Here is a 7,991-nt window from a genome sequence, read left to right as displayed (position 1 = left end):
GAAGAAATCATTTCCTTATAAAATATATATTATTCTATCTGAAAAATAGACAAAAAATCAGAGGTAACATAAAAGTACATTTATTAAGTAAATCAAACTATTTGAAACATGATAAGCATTGATAAGTACTATCTTTAAAAAGCATCTTTAAAAATGTTATTTCAACTGATCGGGCGGAGCTTTTATTTTAATTTGTATAAGGACAGTCTATTGGAAGATGTTTGTGATAAGGATGATTGCCGTTATAATCATGATTGACTTCTTACTACCTATCAGTGTCACCAAACGCATATACAAAATAACTGAGTGTATGATATGAGACGAATAACTTGACACTTCATTGATGAGTTTATCCCAAAAATCATGTCTATAAATGGACTGGTCTTAAATGAGCGACTTTCTTAAACCCCGCTCAGTCAAGTGAAATAAATCTAGTAATATATAGAGACAAAAAAGTCCTTATAGATGTAAAATAGCTATACACGTAATATATTTGTTGGAGTTTACTTTCTGTTATGAATTAAAAAAATCCGAAAATATTTAGATCAAAGAAGAAATGTCAATCATAACAACAGATAAAAAACAACTTTAACGATTAGAGAAACAACCTATTCTGGTGTAAACATGTATTTTGTGTAAGACGAACGCCAAGAAAGATGATTTATATAATACAGCTCTTGATAAGTAATATTTCAATCATAATATGTTTAACTCTTTGATATTGTTATTTCTCCTTGACGTTTTTCGTCGTTAAGATATATATTTAGCACTGGAACTATTAATAGCCTTGTCATGACTTGACGTGGTAGATATAATGCACCTGTCCGTGATATTAACGTACTAAGGTATTTTAGGCTAATCCTATAAAATCCACAGATTTTTATAGTGGTGATATTGACACCTTCTTAACCGAGTATGTTTAACTGCATCTATTTTCATATATTTTTATATTTACATTTTAAGATTTGATTTTAAATTCTTATTGTTTTCTGTTAATCGTAGTGTATATCTGTTTATATTGGAATTTGTTCAATTTTGTTATTTCGTCAAATCAGATTAAAAATGTGTGACATCATGCATGCCAATACAATAGTGAAACGTCCTCTTTGAAGTGTGTCACAAAAAAAAAATACAGACTGCGTCAGAAAAACACATGCACACAGTGCACATGATATATACAGAAGAAGGATTTAGCAATCATTTAAAGCTTACGGGACAGACTATATTGGTCAAAAGATTTTACATTATGATCTAGTTCGTAACCTTAACCGAACATCAAACATATATAAATATAATTCAAAACTCCCACATGCATGGATAGTAGCCACTTGTGAAAGTCAATTTTCGGAAAATACTCATTGACTGAACCCTATCCGGCTTTGTTTGCAATCTTGATGCATTTGTTACGCTTATGAATTTTGATTTTGAGGTCATAGCAAATTTTTTTAATCTTATCATAGTCCCTGGACTCGGTTACGCGTTTGAATTTTGAAAACTCGTGGTCAATGTCAGAATTAAATTCGAACTCAACTGTATTCCAAAAAATTTTTAGATTGTGTAAATGTTCCATTTTTTAAAGATTATATTATCTAATTAACTTGCCGTTTCTCCTTTCAACTCACTTTTCAGACTTCCTATTCAAAATAGTGAAAGGCATAATGTTGATTCAGCGACTAATTTGGCTGTGTGCTGCTCTTCACGAACTAAATATTATCTACGGTTATTCGGAATTGTCTCTTCACTATTGCAAAAGTAAGGATTATTCTAAAACTAAGGATTTTCTTATACAATGCATAGATAAGCTTAGCTTTGGCACAATTCTTTGGAATTTTGGGCTATCAATGCTCTTCAGCTTAATACTTGTTTGACTTCTTTACTTTTTTTTATATAAGCGTTGTTAGGTGGTCTTATGAAGATGAAACGCACGTATGGTGTATTAGATAATAAGCCTGGTACCTTTGATAACTATAATCATGTCGAAATGTGTTACTGTAATGTTTATTTGTGTATATATATATCTCTATCGTGCATGTTCTTGCATTTATTTGTATTGTAGTCCCGTCATGTAATATTGTCATTTTAGTGTTACATTTAACATTGCTATAAAAGCGTACGATTTGGCTAGACGAAAAACCCGGTTCAAACCACCATTTATTCTTAAAATGTCCTTTACCAAGGCAGGAAAATGACAGTTGTTACCTTATAGTTTCTGTGTGTGTTGCATGGTCGTTTTTGATTTTTGTTGCACTTCAGTGTTTCGGTTGTTTTGTTGTTTCCCTCTTATAGTTGATGCGTTTACCTGAGTTTAGGTTGTAACCCGGATTTGTTTTTCTTGATCGATTTATGACTTTAGAACAGCGGTATACTACTGTTGCCCTTATTTGACATATATAGTGTTCCTGTTAAAACTACATTGAGTAACTCATGAGAGTTATAGTGTCACAGCTTTATTATAAAGATAACATACATGTATATTTAATCAGATGTATAATATCAGACATATATCATACACGAAACATAAACAATTGATTTACTCAAAGGGTTTTTGTTTCTGAAAAAATGCACAATGACATTATGTTAAGAAATGTATCCAAGATTTTTGAAATTTTCTAAAGTCTAAAAAAAACCTCCGCCATTTGTGTATGTATGTGCCTGTTCAAAGTCATCTTGTCTTCAAATTTCTTATGACACGTCATAAGGTTTTGGCAGTTTAGTAAATTTGATGTTGGTGGGATGTTTTTAATAGTATTTTTAATTCTTATTTTCACAATTAACTTATTGGGCCTTGGAACGATTTTAAACCATTGCATAGTTTAGTAAAACCTGTCATTTGCTGAAGACGTTAATAAATATGTTGACAAATGGCCATTGTTACATTATAGTTCGTGTCTGTGTGTGTTACATTTCGGTGTTGTGTCTCTGTTGTGTCGTGGTTTTCTTATATTTCATGCGTTTCCCTCGGTTTTGGTTTGTAACCCGAATTTGTTTATTCTCTATCGATTAATGAATTTTGAACAGCGGTATACTACAGTTGCCTTTATTTGACGTCTATATGTCATTTTGTTATTTTGTCATTAGGTCGCTATATCTTTTTTACACATAACAAACAAAGTATTTTCGTACATTATGTCTACAATGTCAGGTTAGATTACCGAATTTGTGAATATGATCGTATCCATTACCAGAGTGTAAGTTTATAACTGACTTTACTAATCGTAGTAGCTATACGGAAGTACTTAGTCTATATTATATTGTAAATAGAAGAACAACTACTGATTGTAACAGTTCTATTATACATAGCTTAAATTCTATTGTTTGAATTTTAATTTGTTTTATCTTTTTGTGTTATGGATCATATTTGATTGTAAATACAGTATTTGTAGAATAAAATTAATGTAAAATAGATGCATGCAATAATTTAAGAAAAAAAATGTTTATTCAAAATAAAACCCGATACGAAGATAACTTCGGAAAATATCGTTTAACATACAATTGTAGGGTCTTACGATTTGGAATATTACACTAAGATATCGCGTATGAATGTACGGGGCTTGTATAAGATCAATTAAGATATTTATAATCTTTAAGATACAACTCAAGTTGAAAATAACAAATTAATACATTTTACACTGTAAAAAGATACATGCAAATATAGAAGTATGTGTTTCCAAATAATGTTCAAAACTTGAATCAATAGATAAATAAATCCTGTATAAGTAACATTAATATATACATGATCCGTAGAAGACGAAGTGAAAATATCTGAAACCAAAAAGTTAAAAGCATATCACATTTCCTAACAATTAAAAGCCATTGTCCTATAACAAAGTAAAACAATTTAAATCTAAAATGGTTAATTGTTGTTTGCGTATCGAACAATTTTGACTAAATTTTCATTGTGAATCAAACTTTTAGCAAATGACCTGGTTTTTTTAAAGAACAGCACATAAATGTGTTTGCAGAGATTATGAATAAACGAATGTAGAATATATACCCAAATAAATTAAATTGTTTCTTAATTCTCACTTCGCGCAAACATAAGCTGTACGAACACGTACTAAAGGCTTAGTGAGATATTATATATAGATGTAGATTTAGATCCAGGCATGATTATAATTTAGAATACAGATGGTTTTGCCAAAAAAAATATCCATTTAGAATTCAAAAACAGACAACAAAAGTAAAATTTTAAATTACACATAACATGTGAAGAGACGTTACAGTATATGTGTACCTCTTATAGTTATCCGACTGTCATAACGTCTGTATTGCAATTTAAAACCCAAATTATATATAGATATATTAAACTTAATGTAAATGATTCGTAGAATTCACGGTTAAGATTAAATCAAGGAAGTCAGTTTAAATAAGACAATTCAGTTCAAATTTCCTACTGTACCTTTTTTAAATATTTTTTGTAAATTGGTTCTGTTAATGTTTTCTAACACTGTGTCGATACCTTTGTTTGTAGACTGAAACTTCCCGAGTTTATTGGCAGCCCAGTAGCGAGTGATTCGGTGACAACCCAGGGTACAGTAAAGTTATTGTAAAAATGTATATTCGATAACCTGTATTGTTTCTGGATAAAGTATTATTATTATGAACAGCGGAAGGATTTCACATGCCTTCTTGAAAGAAAGTATTAAAAATACTGAAATGCAAGATAAATTCAAAACGGAAAGTGCTTTATAAAATGACAGAATCAAAAAGCCGAAATACAATGGAAACAACGTACACGGTGTATTTAACCTGATTCTATAGCTAGCTTAACATCTCGTTTGTAGGATAGGCATCTTGAATAATAAGCTTGCAAAATCATACAATATAATTGATCAAATGTTTTATAGCGTTAATGGTTCCAAGTTTTATTGCACCAGACGCGCATTTGAACAAGTACTGGTTTTTTAGGGATGCTCGAGGTCAAAATATTTTAAAGTCAAAACACTTATACAAACATTGTAGAAATGATAAAACAAGAAAGTATCAAAAGTAAAACAAAACAAGGACATGCAAAAATAAATATGATAAAGGGGTAATATTTCTTAATTCAAAATGATTTGACAGCATATTAACACTCAGAACACTGTCAGTATTTTGCATTTAATAATAGAATTGGAATTCTCTAATTTTGGGGCTATTTTCACATTTCTTGATCGGTGTGAGAAAAATATTTCTCCTCACTAGTGAAATATCTGCTCCCGGCAATTGATTAGTTGAAATTTGAATATGACGTCAAAATTTTCTGTTTTCTTCTGAACTTTCCATTGTGACGTCATGAAAAAAGGCGACCATGTCTGATGACGTCGCATTTAAAGTATCTGAAAAGTTTTGAAAAAGAAGGATAAAAATCATCAAAGAAACAGATTCCGACATAATAACTCGTGTATCACGATATTTCTCCACTCTCGACAGTTAAAGTTGTCGGTTAAAAACAAAACTTTACGACAAAAGAGATGATTTCAGCTTTCCAATTGTGAACTTTCCATTTCTAAGTAGCAACATTCCAGCAGCACCTGCATACGGGGTATATATCTCCCAATTGATACGATATTCCCGTGCTTGCATTTCCTATCATGATTTTCTTGATAGAGGTTTGCTGCTCACAAGGAAGCTTTTAAACCAAGAGTTCCAAATGGTGAAGTTAAAATCATCCCTTCGTAAATTTTACGGACGCCATCACGAGTTGGTTGACCGTCATGGAATAACCGTTTCACAAATGATATCGGATATGTTCCTTACGTCGTAACTACAATCCCCTTCCCTTTCATGAATATGACCTACCGAATTAGACTATTTACCGGATTTGTAATCACATAAGCAACACGACGGGTGCCACATGTGGAGCAGGATCTGCTTACCCTTCCGGAGCACCTGAGATCACCCCTAGTTTTTGGTGGGGTTCGTGTTGTTTATTCTTTAGTTTTCTATGTTGTGTCGTGTGTACTATTGTTTTTCTGTTTGTCTTTTTCATTTTTAGCCATGGCGTTGTCAGTTTGTTTTAGATTTATGAGTTTGACTGTCCCTTTGGTATCTTTTGTCCCCCCTTTAATTATTTAAAAAGCTCGGCAAGCCTCGCGCTTTAAATAATAAAATTTAACTGTCTCGAGTAGAGAAATGTCGTGATACACTTGTTACGGTGTAGGAATCTATATTTATGATTACATGAAATTGATCCATTTATTAGATAAATATAAACACAATCTTATCTAACACCTTTCTGAAGTTATTCCTATGTAATTGTACTTATACTTGATAAGAGAAAGAAAGAGATATTTAAACTGTTTGAGATTGAAAATTAGAAACAAAAAAACATGATTGAAATATACTTGTGTAAAATTCATATTTAAATCAACAGGATTTGTATTTTATTATTGAAACGACTTGCCATGATCTAATATTCTCAGTTCCACGACTATAAAAAGGAAGTTAAAATTGTTTTTATGTTGTATAATAATTAGATCATAAAAATTAAATATAGTTCTCTCTCATACAGATTGTATTACAGAAAGTATTAGTTTAACCTCAATACATACTCTTTTGCCTCTTCGTTGTCATAACGGTCTTTTTCATATTTTTATGGGTTTTATTCTACAAGTTATTTGGTGCGAGTAAAAAAATCACTGGTAAACGGGTATGTTAATGCACATCTATTATACCTTTGAATAAATGCTCGACTTCGTAGTTTGGTCTTTAGATTGTGTTGGTGCATTGTTTTAAAGTGTTTTGTTTTTGTATAGCTTTTGTTATTTATTTTTTTTTTTTTTTTTTTTTTGTTTGCATCACTGTGCGAATATATTAGTTTCATACGAGATTCGTGCCATTGTGAAACTATTACCTAACATATATCAGTTCCCATTAGTTTCGTTGATATTATTATGTGGCAAATAATATATTAGGTATAATCACTATAATGAGATAACGAATAGGGAACAAAAACAACCCATGTCTCACATATGAGAAGAAAGATAGTGCTATATGTTGCACAAAACTCATACTGACAAATAGATTCAATATACAGTTATTTACTAGTTATTTATGATTTTAACAAATTCAAAGCAAGTTCAGATTCACAAATACCACAAAAATAGTCATTGGTGTATAGTAAATTGACCAAATCACACTATATCTACTGCATGACATGTAGAAAATGACGTAGAATGTTACCCTTTATTAATCTGTCCTTCGAAGTTTCTTTACTATGGAATGACAAACCACTCCCAAACTCTTACATCATAAAAAGCTTTCTTGGTGTTTATTGAAATTTTGTGGGAATTGGTTGAAGCAAATTTCAGGTTTTTTAGGAAGTGTTCACGTAAAGCTTCAGTTTACCATAATACGTTCAATTTAAGACAGGTTTATAATACCACAGTTATAAGTGTATGACAAATTATATATATAAAACCGTTCCAATACTTTCAGCCTGTTCGATATTCAAAAATGTTGTTTTAAAAACATATCCTAAAAATAAACTGAATACAAGATACTATTTCTTAACCCCTTCTCCCCAAGTCCCGCCTATAACCGTGATAGCGACCATCCTTCCTACTTTTTAGAATTGTTGAACTGCTATAACTATACAAAAACACACTTTGGTCAATGCATGTTCACCTCTCCAAGTCGAATTAAAATTGGATAATAGACTCAAAACCATCATTCTAACATGACGTCCTTCAAACGCTTTGAGTACGTATATATACACACCCGTGGTAAAATATGAATATATTGCCTAGGCTGTTCCGATCGTAATCCCACGTAATATGTTTTTTTTTTAGGAATGAGGTATCCGGATTTATAGAACGATGACGTAAGAATATAAGCATTTTACGGGAGAATACACGCTTGTGAAACCGAAAATCATCACAACAAGTAAACGTAAACAAACGATGCTAAAATGTGTTATAAACCATGTTTTTTAACACATATAATACATACATAACATATCAATAAATTATCATTTAAATTTATCTGAAACTATCTACATACGTTATTGT

This window comes from Mytilus galloprovincialis, chromosome 4, assembly GCF_965363235.1.
Source record: "Mytilus galloprovincialis chromosome 4, xbMytGall1.hap1.1, whole genome shotgun sequence".
Classification (NCBI taxonomy): domain Eukaryota; kingdom Metazoa; phylum Mollusca; class Bivalvia; order Mytilida; family Mytilidae; genus Mytilus; species Mytilus galloprovincialis.
This window is presented reverse-complemented; position numbering follows the sequence as displayed.